The sequence below is a fragment of the Camelina sativa genome, chromosome 13 (assembly GCF_000633955.1).
Source record: "Camelina sativa cultivar DH55 chromosome 13, Cs, whole genome shotgun sequence".
Taxonomy (NCBI): domain Eukaryota; kingdom Viridiplantae; phylum Streptophyta; class Magnoliopsida; order Brassicales; family Brassicaceae; genus Camelina; species Camelina sativa.
The window spans coordinates 18,305,417-18,320,514 of record NC_025697.1 but is presented as its reverse complement, the minus strand read 5'-3'; the positions used below and the strand labels follow the sequence as shown (position 1 = coordinate 18,320,514).

The window sequence follows — 15,098 nt, the reverse complement described above, 5'->3', positions numbered from 1 at the left end:
TCCAAGTCAAATCTTCATAATTATCTATAGAAATTTAACATTTCTCAAAATAAAGATTCTCGAAAAAAATATTTACAAAAGATTTTAGTATTTATTTTCCATTTTTTATAATTTTAAATGGAATAAGATTATTTTATTTCCGTTTTTGCTAACTTTTGTTTTAACAAAAACAATTCATTTTTAAAAAATTTATTTTCAAAAGTGAAATAAAAATTATTCTTTAAAATTACTCGTTTCTATTTTCAATATATATATATTTTTAATTGTTTCATTTGTTCATCCTCCTAATTATAATTGTCAAGACCTTTTGTCATATTTAGAATCTTTATTCCTCCTTTTGCATAAATCCTATGAGATTTTGTCGGGATCACACGAGATTTTCAGTTCCTTCTATCTAAATCAATAGATTCTAGTATTCATTTTCTATTTTTTAAAAAAATATTTACAATAGATTCTAGTATTTATTTTCTATTTACAAAAAAAAAGAAATGGGATATGAATATTTGATTTACTTTTTTTTTCTAATTTTCGTTTAAAAAAAATTAGAAGTTAAACCAATAGTCTGTAGAAATTTAATATTTTTAAAAACGGGGATATTCTCAAAGAAATCTTTGCAATATATTCTAGTATTTATTTTCTATTACTTTTAAAATTTAAATGAGATATAAAATTAAGATTTCTGATTTTTGTTTTAAAAATGGGAAATTTACAATTTAGTATATGTTATTTATCCATCTATACCAATTTCAAATTAACAATAATTATAAGTTACTTTCTAGATTGGTATACTTAATGTTATTTTCAGACCGAGAGGTTGAGATTAGATCTATGGTGTTTTGCCATCGAGAGATGTTGTTGAAATGCTTGAACCAACCAATGCTAGAGATTTACTCACTTAGCCTAAGAGATTAGATGTGTAAGAAGTTTATTGACAATAATAAATTGGATTTTAATGTCTGCTTAATCATGTTTCTCCAACGAGAGTTGGGTAGGAGAGTGACTAAGGTTGATTGTTTCTATCACGAGAGTGATTTTGCAAGGTTTAGAGATTCATAGTCTAGGGAATATTTACTTGAGGCATGTGAGATATCCCAAATTGATCAGGAGCACTTATGAGTCGATTATCCCATTCTTAGGGGCTTTTGCACTTGATTCTTTAGCCTTTTACCTATGACTAGACCCATTACCCGAACTGTTACTCGATCACCGGCATTGTGTATACCCTTGAGTTGTTCATCTTTGTGTTCTTGATTTCTTCTGTTATCCGATTACCCACTCGATCCGGTACCTGGATGCTTGCATCGTGTGCTTAGGTCATGTGGTTCTTGTTTTATCTACTTTTTGTTTCTTTTAGGTTGTTACATAAAACCCCCATTATTGCTTGGCTTGACTTGCATTGTTCTGATCACATCTTATCTGCTAGCATAACAATCATTTGGATTGATAATCCTTTGTACCACAACTGCATAGGAAATTGATACCCTGGGTGAAAATTCTGTTATCAGAATCCCAAAGTAAAATCTTCACTCGACTCGATCAAAGAGGTGGAAGACGTCGGATGTCAAGCGTGGTTGGTCGAATGGAATGACATCCATTCCAGACATGATGGTTCAAGTGGGATGCTCGTGCTTCTTCCTGGGAGTGCTGTAACAACACGTCCCATGGACTCCACTAGCCTCACTGCTAGCCGTCCCAACGGACCCCAAGCTGGCCCTGCAGGGCATCGATCCTAACCCATCACTGTGGATTGGGACCCCAAGGTGGCCCTACAGGGCTTCGATCCTAACCCATCACTGTGGATCTGCAGGTCAATTGGTGGCAACATGTCCTGTGGGAATGTTGTTAAAGGGTGAGGACCAGGGTTCGAGGAACGCTTGGCGCACCAATAACCTACTGGTGGATGTGGATATCCACAGTGAGGGGCTAGGATCAATGCCCTGCAGGGCCAGCTTGGGGTCCGTTGGGGCGGCTAGTAGTGAGGCTAGTGGGCTAGCAGTGAGGCTAATGGGGTCCACGGGACGGGTTGTTCAAGTCGCATGTCGGTCGACTCGCATTGCTTCTCTCCCAGGAGAATCGGTCGAGTCGTATGTCTGGAGATGCAAGATGTGAGTCCTGGAGTCGCATGACGTGAATCTTGGGGTTGTGTTGCTCGAGTCCAACGTTTGATTCCTTTGTTGAGCGCTTAAATCGGGTGCACATTTCAGGCTCCATTCGATTCCAGCAGTCTAGACATCTCCTAAACACTTGAAATACACCAATATGCAAGATATATACAAAGATGATGCAAGAACTAACTAAACAAGCAAACTGTATAAAAGAGACTAGAAAATGGTTCAAAACAATGAGTTATCCTAGCTAAACGCATGATAAATATATGCTAAGGAGAGACAAAATATAGACATATCAAACCTCGACCTGCTTCTCTAACCACTTCTTGAACCATGCCTTCATCCTCGCCTCTAGCTCCCAAATATCCTCTAACACACCATCACAGTCCCATTGGACTCTCATCAAAGGAATCATCTTCCGCCAAAGTACCTTGATCCGCCTCTCGAGTACCCTCACCGGTCTCGCCTCAAGAGTCATGTTGGGCTGAGGATCTGCAAGAATCTTAGCCAACACCTCATCATCCTTGTGAAGACACTGCCTCAGCACCGACAGATGGAAGACCTTGTGGAACTAACGCATAACCTCAGGCAACTCCAACCTGTAAGAAACCGGTCCCACCCGCTCCACAATCATGAAAGTACCCATGTACCTCGAACTCAACTTAGTCTCTGTCATCTTGAAGTACACCATGTCATCCACCTGAAACTCAACGACTTTTCTCCTCTGATAAGCATAACTCTTCTACCGATCCTGAGCATTCCTCATGTTCATCCGGAGCACCCGGATCTTCTCCAAGGTCTCGTGAACAAAACTCGCATCTAATATGCTCCTCTCTCCCACCTGAGTCCAACATAAAAGTGTGCGACATGACCTCCCATACAATGCCTCATAAGGAGTTATACCAATACTCGCCTGATAGTTGTTGTTGTAAGCAAACTCTACCACGTTCAGGTGATCGGCCAAATGACAATCCCAATCCAGCACACACATTCTCAACAAGTCCTCCAGAGTCTGAATCGTCCTCTCCGACTGTCCATCTGTCTGACGATGGTAAGCTGTACTCATATGCACCTTAGTGCCCAACTCTACCTGAAACGCTCTCCAGAACGCTGAAGTGAACTTGGAATCCCTGTCTGACACTATGCTCACAGGCACACCATGCAACCTCACAATCTCTCTCACATATTTCTTAGCCAAAACTGTTGTTCCATCAATCTTCTTAATGGCCAGAAAATGTTCAGACTTGGTCAGACGATCCACAATCACCCAGATAGCATCCATAATCCGTGACACAGGCAAACCAACCACAAACTCCATAGTAATCATATCCACTTCTACTCTAGAATGGGTCCGTTTTAGGTCACGGTACATATTGGTCCCGACCTATTGATATTATCGTTTGAGGTCATGGTACGTCTTGGTCCCTCTAGAATAAACAGAGAACTTGGTCGAATGAGCTTCTCTCAGAATCTCCTGCCTCAGACCCTCATCCTTGGGTACACAAACCTGATACTCTGAACCCTCAACTTTAGAGGCGTTCACCAAACTCCTCATCACTCTCCTGAGCCAACCACACTCTACTCAGAAGATCTGCTCTGTCAACTGCCTCCAGTCCCAAGGCTCTCGTGAAATTGCACATAAACATAAAGCACTAATCTCACTCACCAGAGACTCCATATCCTGCTCCTGAGCAGAAGTCGCCCGCTTCCTGCTCAAGCGTATGCTATCAATTTAGCTTTACCAGGGTGATAAGCTATATCCAGATTATAATCCGCCACCAACTCCATCCATCGCCTCTGCCTCAAATTCAACTCAGGCTGGGTGAAGATATACTTCAGGCTCTTATGATATCTTAACACTTGTACCTTTCCGGCATAAAGATAAAATCTCCAAATCTTCAAAACAAAAACTACAACAGCCATCTCCAAATCATGGGTAGGGAAGTTGCCCTCATGCTTCCGCAACTACCGTGAAGCACACTGGCGACCACACAAAGGTAACGTCCTTCCCTATCAGCTTAGTTATCAGTTGTGCCATACTCGCAAAACAACTCACAAACTTCCTGTAATACCCTGCCGACCTAAGAAAAATCCTGATCTTTGTGGCGTTCTGCGGTCTAGGCCAATCTCTTAAGGCCTGAATCTTCTCTGGATCCACAGAAACTCCTGCTGCAGAAACAACATGACCCAAGAAACCCATCTCTCTCTAGAAGAAACTACACTTGCTCACCTTAGCCAAAAGCTTCTGCTCCTCCTACTTCTTCAGAACTGCTCTCAGATGGATCTCGTGCTGCGTAGGGCTCTTCGAATACACCAGGATGTCATCGATGAATATGTTGACAAACTCATCCAGAAACTCCTAAAATACACTGTTCATCAACCTCATAAACGCAGCTGGTGCATCGGTCAAACAAAGGGCATCACCACAAACTCATAGTGTCCATACCTTGTCCTGAAAGCTATCTTCCGGACGTCTAGCTCATCTATCAGAATCTGGTGGTAACCTGACGCCAAATCAATCTTGGAGAACCAAGTAGCACCCCTCAACTGATCCAACAACTTATCAATCCGCGGGAGAGGGTACTTGTTATTCACAGTGACTCGGTTAAAACCCCGACAATCTATACACAAGTGGAAACATCCATCCTTCTTTTTAACAAACAACACCGGCGCTCTCCACGGTGAAGTACTAGGATGAATGAATCCCTTGCCCAACAAATACTCCAACTAATTCTTCAGCTCTGCCTTAGACAATGGCTTAGTCCCTGGTTCCTGGTTCCATCCTGTAGGGTGCCTTTGACAATGACTTAGTCCCTGGTTCCAACTCAATCGTGAAGGGATCAGACTAAGATGGTGGTAACCCCTGCAATAACTAGAAAAGATCATCAAACTCCCAAACCACAGGGATCTCACCTACACCAACCTGCCCCACAGACTCCGACATCGTAATTATAGCCAAACACCCTTCCCATCCCTTTCTGATCATCTTCTCTGCCTACACAGCTGAGATAACCAAACTCTCTAAAGTCGTCCTCACTCCCTCATAAAACCAACTCTTCGCCCCGGGCCTTTCCAACACAACTCTACCTTGATGGCAATCCACATGTACTTTATACCGGTGCAACCAATCCATACCCAAAATCACATCTTACAGCTCCACAGGACTGATGACTAGATCAACCAGCATTGACTCTCCAGCCACCTGTATATCCACATCTCTTGTCCGTCCATGAACCTGTATTATCTCGCCTCCAGCAACCTTCACGGTCATGAACCTCTCCTCGGAATCTCCACGAATGTTGCCCCTCTCGACACACTCTGGGGTAACGAAGAAATGAGTAGTTCCAGAGTCAAACAACACATGGGACAAAAATCCTCCCACCAATTAGGTTCCTACACACACCTTAGGCACTAAGTGACAGAAAACCACAAAGTCAAGTTTAGAAATTGTACATGTGATCGCGTTAGAACTTGTTCCTCCTGACTTCACTGCGTGTACACACGCGGTGCCACTAGCAAAGGCAATGCTGTTTGTCCCACCTGCTGCACTCCTGACTGCACTACCACCACAGCCATCGGATATAGCTAAGGACACGACAATCTAAGATACCCGACCTCCCTGCAATGGTAACACACACGAGTCGTCGGCGGTGCTGGCTAGTTACCCCTCTCTGGACAACGCGCCACTTTGTGCTCCAGACTCCCACACCCGAAGCATCTCGCACCACTGGAACCCGACTTCTGCATCACGTTAAACTTCCTTTTTTGCCCCTGTGCAGGCTTATCGCCCTTTCCAGAAGCAGATGCGGCTGAGTCCGCTTCAGCTGTGCTGGAGGATTAACCAACACAACCTATGACCTCAAGTCATCCTCTATCCCAGCTGCAGTCTCTACCAGCTCCGCTCTCGTAGCATAGCTACTCACTCTGCACCAACTCAAGTCATCCCACAGAGACAATAAGAACTTCCGCACCTGAGTCGACTCTGGTTCCAAATCCCTGCCTGCATACCCCACAAGCCTACTGAACTCTGCGTCCAGCTCCCTCACAGTACGATTCCCCTGAGTCAACCCCAAGAACCGCGCCTCCATAAGATCAAGTGCCTCTTGCGGAAAAGACTTGGCGTTGAACTCTCCCACAAAATCTAACCAAATAATCTCATGTTGCACTCTTCGTGCTGTCACCGAACTCCTCCATTCGTTCTCTCCACTCATATGCTGCACTCGGATTCGTTCCTCATAGGGAAAACCCCGCACCCACATGTCGTAGCTACACCATCATCTGAACATATTGAGCATCCACTACCTTGTCCCTTGGCTGCACGCCTGCCTGCACACCACCTACAGGCTGCACCCCTGAACCTTGCCCACCAACCACCAGCGACACCACTATTGGAAACTGCAACAATACCTGAGCTAGCAAGCCTGCCAAGACATTCTCTCTACCTGAAGCACCATCCGCTTCAACCCCCACTCCCGGGGCAACACCGATACCGACACCGGGCCTACCCGCCCATCCGATACCACCACCGGTTAGGTCTCCAGACACACTAGGATGAACCTGCGATTCGGCCACCTCCTCACTGGCCAAGAAGCTCTGGGTCACACTCTCACTGACCTTGGGAACCTGTCCCTGCCCATGGCCACGCCCACGAACACGACCACGCCCACGAACACGACCACGACCACGACTACGCCTGCGACCAGCAGCTCCCTCACCTCTAACTATTTGTATCACCAAGAACAGACGGCTAAGCAAACAAAACGACTCTAACTACACAAGGAACAAAACTCACCTTGGAATCACAAAGTAGGCTCAAAGAGTATGTTCTAGGACCCCATGCCACACACAAGCATTCAATCCAACATCCACAACACAAAGCACACAGCAAACCCGTACCTAGAACCGTATAGGAACTGACACCAAACTGAAACAACCCGACCCTTTTTTTATTTAATCCTAATATTTAGTGATCCCATACTCACTAGCAACCTATCCCCAAACAAAAACAACAACAACGGATAACAAAATAATAAATCAAATAACCAATAACCAATAAAGAAATAACATAACAACAATCCAATAACAATCCAGAACATAAAACAAATCATAAACCAACAATCCTAGCATCCATTCTGTGTATACACGTCCCGTTGACCCCACTAGCCCACCGCTAGCTTGCCCCCATAGGCCCGAAGCTGGCCCTGCAGGGCATCGATCCTAACCCCTCATTGTGGACAGGAACTATTCATCCAAATCCACCAGTAGGTTATTGGTGCGTCAGGCGTTCCGTGAACCCTGGTCCCCACCCTTTAACAACCTTCCCACAGGACAAGTTGTCACCAGTTGATCAGCCCACTAGCCTCACTGCTAGCCGCCCCAACGGATCGCAGTCCCTCGAGCCATCGGTATCTAGAGAACCCCTCGTCCCCTCAGGAGAACCCCCATCTCCTCGTGAGTTGTTCAGGACCCCCCGTCCCTATAGCAAACGGTCATAACGTCTGTTAGCATTTTCTACTCGGGACCACCCCGTGATCCGCGTAGAACATCTCAATGTCCTACCAACACCATATACTCTTCGTTACTATCACCCCTGCCTTGGCCACCCCTAGGCCTCACTCTAAAACATCTCAACAGTTTGATGTTCACACACACCCTTTCCAAAAATAGCTTTTCCGCTTGGCAATTATCCACAACAAATCATCAATACGAGCGTAATAAAACAAACAAGTACCATACGTTCGCATATTCTGATTCACCGCATCAAATGCTTTGCAAGCCGTTAACTCAAACCACTTGACTTATTTCCTCCAACAAGCTTACAAAAACCTTGAATCTAGCAACCCTGTCCATCTCCAATGAACTGCTGCAACTCCCCTTCAAGGACTCCCGCATTTCACATCCCCATTTTTAAAATAGACAATTGCTAGCTATTCATAGAACTTTCTATTTATAGCAACCCTGAGCTATTTTCTAGATAAGTCTACTTCCATTACATATCCTGTCCTAGAACCGTATACGCTCTAATACCAAATTGAAACGACCTGACCCGTTTGCAGATCAATTGGTGACAGCTTGTCCTGTGGGAAGGTTGTTAAAGGGTGGGGACCAGGGTTCGAGGAACGCCTAGCGCACAAATAACCTATTGGTGGATTTGGATGAATAGTTTCTGTCCACAGTGTGGGGTTAGGATCGATGCCCTGCATGGCCAGCTATGGGCCTATGGAGGCAAGCTAGCAGTGAGGCTAGTGGGGTCCACGGGACGGGTTGTTACATATTCTAGGCCACTAAGTTCCACTCTAGAATCCTAACAAAGACACAGAGCAAACAACTAAGTCTCTAGAACATCCTCCTCTTCATAGCCTTGATTATAGGATCACACTTTGCCTTTACCTGCACCACAAACATGAATTGAGATGCATGAGTATTTTATAAACACTCAGTAAGACAATCCTCTCATCTATTGGGCTATACACACAAGCAATAGAAACATCTTTAACCATCACCCAACAATCAATAACCAAACAACAACAAATCAGCACTCTGCATCGACTGACAAAAACCCATGCATCGACCAACACCAACTATAGTTGCATCGACCGACACAAGATTTCATCGACCGACACAAGGTTCACTTTCATCGACCGACACAAGGTTCACTTTCATCGACCGACACGCACACTGCATCGACTCACGCATGCTCGACATAACACGAAATCCCTAATCGCATCGACCGATGCCTCCACATGACATCGACCGAGGCTCCTAGGTCAAACGCGCCGTCCTCGCATTGCATCGACCGACACACAAAGTGCATCAACCGATGCACATGCCTAGCATCGTTTTTCCCCAAAGCTCCTCACTGGATCTTTGTACCTAAACCACCAATAACACAAAACCAATATCACAAAAAGCTTCCCAAAGCCTCTTGTGAAGCAACAACACACCAACAAGCCAATATAACCCATAAAAACAAGCAGATCAGAGAAATCTCCAGCTTAGATAAGCCATGGTCATGTACTTACCTTGCCAAGACGATTCTGACTCACAAACAAGAAGATCTACGCTCCTAACAGCCTCTCACAACGCTCCTAGCTTCAGATCTCGCCAAGAACAGCCACAAATCTCCAGAAATCTCACCAATTGCTTAAAAACTCAAGAACTTCGTTTATTACTCTCAGAAACGGCTAAACTCGGCCACAAGACGACAAAGTCTCCTTTTATATGCGACTCCAGGGTTTTCTTAACCCCAAAACGCAACGTTTAACTTAAACTCGTCCGCTCAAAACTGACCATGCATCAACTAACACACCTTGTGCATCGACCAATGTACCTCCCAAACCGGGACTCCGGTTAGCGGATGTTACTTATCTTCATAAGGCATGGGGCTTCCCAGCAAGGTAAGAGCATTAGCTTTGACCTTGATGTGCTGCATGTTGGCATCAATAGTTGTGGTGCCTTTGACACATTGCTTCAACTACGTCAGAAGCTGGCGAATGTGTCCTCTTGATAGTTTTCATAAGTGTCTGACAAGGTGTTCCAGGCTTGTAGCGAGGATTCGGACATGGCGATGAGAGTATTGAACAGCAAGCTGTCTTGACGCAGCCATGATATGTACTCTGGGTTTTTTTCCTCATTGCCAGACTTGGTAATAGTCTTCGGCGGAATGACAGTGGTGGGGTCAATGTACATGAACCAAAGAAAATGTGTAGCTTCCAGTTTTTATTGAATTTTGTCCGCTCAAATCACATTCAATATTTAGGTTAGTACAAACTCCACAATAAGATACAAATGTTTAGTATTATGTTTTTTGTTTGTTTAATTCTCCTCGTAGTAGTAAGACAAAATTTGCGTTCGGACAGACAAAGGAATGGTTACATTATGTAGAGAGTCACTCCAAGTAAGGCTTCCAAAGTAGTAACCTGTGTTGATTTTGTGTGTTGTCGAGACTCTTACGTTGGTTGTAGAGTTGAATACTAGCGTCTCCGGGGTCCAAGGTCACAGTAACTTGGATGCCTAAGGGTCGCTCAACCGTTACTTTATAGACTGAGTTTAGTGGTCCAACGTTAGTGATGGTTATGGTGAGACTCACTACGTCTTTGAGGTTTGGGATTCTGATAGAAGGTAAGTTACAATCAAGGACAGATGGTTTGGGATTTCAACAGACTGTTGCTGTACCGACAAGTTGGGAGATTAATGTCTCGTTGTAACCAAAAGAGCACATGTAGAGAACATAGTCTTCAAATCCCAATTAATAAACAAGACCTAGATTTGCAGCTTTCTCAGGATTCACAAGACCTCCACCATAGTCGAACGGATTAGCTAGCTTCCGAGGTGACCCTTATGCGAATATCTGCTCTCCAAATGGATCTGTTCTCCAAGCTGCAGAGTAAAGATGATACCAAGATCAGTGATGTTTCTCTTTTGTCATATGTACAATGGCTGATCTTATGGCAGCAGGAGACCGATCACGGTGTAGAGCTTTCAGAAGCGCAAGAACTCCTGAAATTGTAGGAGTCACCATTGATGTCCCTGAAAAGAAAATGAATCCTTGGTCATTGAAAGTGGTATTGGTGGTTGTAGCCGCCAATATGCTCACTCTTGGTGCTGCTATATCCGGCTGCATTCATTTGATTGACAACATATGAGGTAAGATAATTTGATGAGTTTAGACAAAACAAAACATGTGAGCCTTTATTCTAACGTACCTTAAGGATTGCAGCCGAGATTGGAATAGGCCCTCTTGATGAGAAACTTGCTACCTTTAATTTTTACCCAGTGGTTGTCCAATAAGTGTCCTAGAAGGTTGTATCTTTACTACAGGTGATCTGACAAACAAGAAAATGTTGCTTATTTTTCTAACTACTCTAAGTGATGAAGATGTTAGTCTATGTTATTCATACCCATTTGAATGTATGTAAAAAAGTATATTGGTTCCAAGCTCATAGTCAACAGCAACACAAGGAAAATCATCTAGGCATGGTCGGAGTATGTTTCCTTGTTGTCCTGCAATGATTACACCGAGACCATCTGCTCTCTTAACATAACTTGCTGCCCTCAATACAGAAGTACTGTAAGGTGATTCGGTGAAACACAACACAACTTTCCCCACCATTGTACTATTAGAGTTGATGAAAAGACACTCACATGTTCTACATTACAAGAACCAGGGTAAATTCAAATAATTGATCATTTTCATATTACAAGATTTTGTCCTAATAAGAAACTAGAGAATAGATAATATTACCCAGAGAAACTTTCATTGTTATTCCCTGGATTCTCCGGGTAAACCAAGCTAGTGAAGCCAACTTCTGGACCTCTGCAATATATATAAGAAACAGATCTGTAAATGTTTTAAAAACATTTAATTTCAATAATATAAATAGTGTATATCTTTTTGTTACCAATATCACTTAATTGTTCCCAAGTATCATAGGTGTAGAGAAGGACCGATCTAGAGTAGTTGCAGCTATTGTGATGATCCAAGGAGCCAAGTTTGTAACGATTTGAGCCGATGGACCCGCGTTACCGGCCACACAAACTACGGTAATACATTTCAGTACTGCATGGAATGCACCAGTAGCTATCCCATCTTGAACATCGGTTTCTGAATACAAAGTTTCATAGCCTAGAGAAAGAGACAGAACATCAACTCCATCATGAATAGCCTCGTCCATTGCTTTCAAGATGTCAGCGGCTGAAAAAATCGTTATGTCCTCATCATCTAGATAGCAACAAGTCTTGTACACTGCTATACGAGTACACGGTGCCCCACCTCATACAAGTCCCTCCAGCTAGGCCCTTGTAGCTGGTATTGGGAACATAAGAACCGCCTGCGATGGTAGCTACGTGTGTTCCATGACCATTGTAGCCTCTATGGGAAATGAAGTCAAGTGATTTTGTAGAGTTGAAGCTTTCGTGCATCGCAAGAAAACCATTGATGAAGTACTTGGCTCCTATGAGCTTTTTATTGCAGTGAGAGGAGTTAAAATCTTCTTCTGATTCACAGTCTCCTTTCTAGTGGCGTAAAGTATAGATTAGTGTACATTATTATATTTTTATTTAATTAAAAATAAATATTATTTAAAAAAAAAAAGTTAAATGGACCAATAAAAAGAGAGTGAAACTTTACTATGAAAGTTAGTACAACAAAGGTTTATTTTCTGTGATACCTCATTCCAAGGGAGAGAGAAAGAGAGAGATGTAATGTAGTTGAGGACTAATATTGAGGAAGCTTAAGCATTTTCTGTGATTCCTCTTAGAATGTTTCCATTTCTTGGAATTATTTTAAGTTTTTGCTGTTTGAATTTCTTATCTTTTGTCATAGTCAGAGTCACAAAGTTTAATTTTATTTTAATCCAACACACAATGTCTAAGGAATATATCAAACAGTGTGTGCTTAGTCAACTAAAATCAACCATCTACCTCAACATGTCCCATGCTACTTAATTCAATAGAAACTAGAAAAACAAAATTGTCTCTGCCGTATGAAGATTTATTAGCTAGGTGAAAATAAATTGACAAACTCTATCATCTTAAATCGTATTCTAATATCACTACGCAACCAGAAATTCATTCTAGGCCCTGTTCTTTTACCCAACGTTGCGACAGCTGACAAAATAGAAGAAAAACAGTTTTAGGAGAGAGAGGAAAACACAGTAGTGAGAGGAAAATTGTCGAAGAAAATGAGTGGAGATGATGACTAAAGTATCGCTGTTAACTTCAGTGACTCATATGATGTTGTCGCGACTCATTTTCTGTCTTCTCCGACTCATCTGAAACAGTTATTTTTTTAAGTTCCGGTGTCGTTTAGTTTATTTCGACTCTTCGTGACATGTCATTTAACTCCGTCGCTGCCGCTGTCGCAGCGTTTAGTAAAAGAACATGGTCCTAGTTATAGAAAATGAAGCTATATTGTCAATTAATTTGACTGTGAGAGACAGCCATGAGCCTAAAATTTGAAGAATGTTGTTAGTGTTTAAGCTAAGTGGGGGTTATTGGTTTGAGATTTGTAGAGTTTTAAAAGCTTTAAATGTTATGTTGAATTTGTTGTTGGTATATCAAGATTTGTTAAACTCTGCTAAAGTTTAGTGTTATTAGTTTGTAATTTATAAAAAGTCATTTAAAATCTTAACAAATTTAGGTTATTGGATTTAGACTTTTATAAGAGCATCTCCACTAGGGAGTGCTCATCAAAATATTCATAAAAAAATTAATAGAGGAAAGAGAAAGAATAAGAAAAGAGGAGAATTCATGCTCACAAACGTTTGGCAGAATTTTCTGACAAGTGTCATGTAGTTACTGATTAATATTAATAAAAATAATAAATATATCATTATAATTAAAATAATTATTTTTTTAAAGCAACCTTCTAAGGTTGCTCCCGTTGGTGATGGTCTAAAGTCATTAAATTTTTTATGTTATTCAATTAAAACAAAAGAATTTAGGATTGTTAAAGAATTCAATTATTATGTTATTGGTTCATGATTTTATATATTTTATTCACAAAATAATGTCATGGAAAGTATCACAAAAATACAGAGATTGTTTGGAACATTTTACAAGATTTTAGTAAACTATAGAATACGCTCTATCAATCCTTATGAAGATTTTGTGGAAGTTTTTAAAATTTTTTAGAAATTAGAACCCATGAACACCCCTAATAAAATTTCATCGGAAAAGAAAGTGTAGGGTTGAAGCTTATTGGACATTTAAAATTTTGTTTGGTTAGGTTCGATTTGAATGTTCCGTGCTAAATCAAATAAAGTTCGATTTGAAAATGTTCCGTGCTAAATCAAATAAAGTTCGAATTATTTGTAGAAGATAAATTTTTCGATTCAAGAGAAAAAGAAAAGAAAACAAAAAAAACTAATGCAGGGTTAGAACCTAAAAAAAAATTAGGTTTGATTTGTGATCCTAAAAGAAAATTAGTTTATATCCAATATGTAATTTCAGTTAAATTTTGGGGAAAAATATTTTTGGTAACTAAGATAAAATGTCAAAAAAAAAAATTGTTTGACTTCTATCGAATTACATGTTTCCTCTTGCCGATTAAAGTTTCATCCAATGAACCGAATAAGCATTCTGTTTGGCTAAATTAGTTCAGTTTATTTATATGTCCAGGCCCTAATAAATGTAACTTAAATTTTCTAATCTCTTAAAACTATTTGCGAAGTTTGGTTAATCGTCATAGCAACTATTTTCACGTTTAAGCGCTCATCAATTCTTGCATAATAGCAAATAAATCAGGAAGAACATCGTCATTGAACATGAATTCAATGAAGAAATAGCAAATAAAGAAACTTATAAACCAGTTGAATCAATCACTTTTTATTTGAATTTAAGGAACACATTCATTTATAATACTATTAAAAAGTATGTAACAAGCACAAGACCTAAAGAAAAAAATCAGGAAGTAACTATGGTTTCGAAGCAATGAAGCCCGTCAAACTCCGGTGCAACCCTCAGAGTCAAAGGTTTCTCCACTATAAACTTCTTTGGTGTCTTCTCCGTCAACACGGCTTGAATCCCCGAGGAAGAAGTAGAGGATCCATGAGAGGATGGATTAGATGTAGCTTTGTTCTTCATAATCCCTGAGCAAAAGGAATCAAACATACTGAACAATGAATTCATGATTCTATAATCAAACTCGAAACTTGTAAAGAGAGATTCTTAGAAACTCGAAAAGCTTTGTTAGATGTTCTTGTAACGAAGAAGAGAAAAAAATAAGTTTGTTTATATAGAGAGAACAAAACTTTGCCGTATCAGTGTCATATATAAGGAATTAATTTTCATTTTTGACAATATTTTCCATTTTTCTTTTTGACAATATTTTCCATTTTTCAAAAGTTGGAATTAATTTTCCTGTTCCGGCTGATATTAATCTTACATTTTTTGACAATGAGACAAAATAACAGTTAAAAGTTAAATATACTATAATTCAGAATAAATAAAAAAAAAACAAAGATCAAAAGATACATTCTTCAAATTTAA

The 15,098-nt window shown here is 41.0% G+C and overlaps 1 pseudogene; it reads right to left on the bottom strand.

Moving 5' to 3' along the window:
• LOC104738360 lies at positions 9,924-14,738 on the bottom strand (annotated as a pseudogene).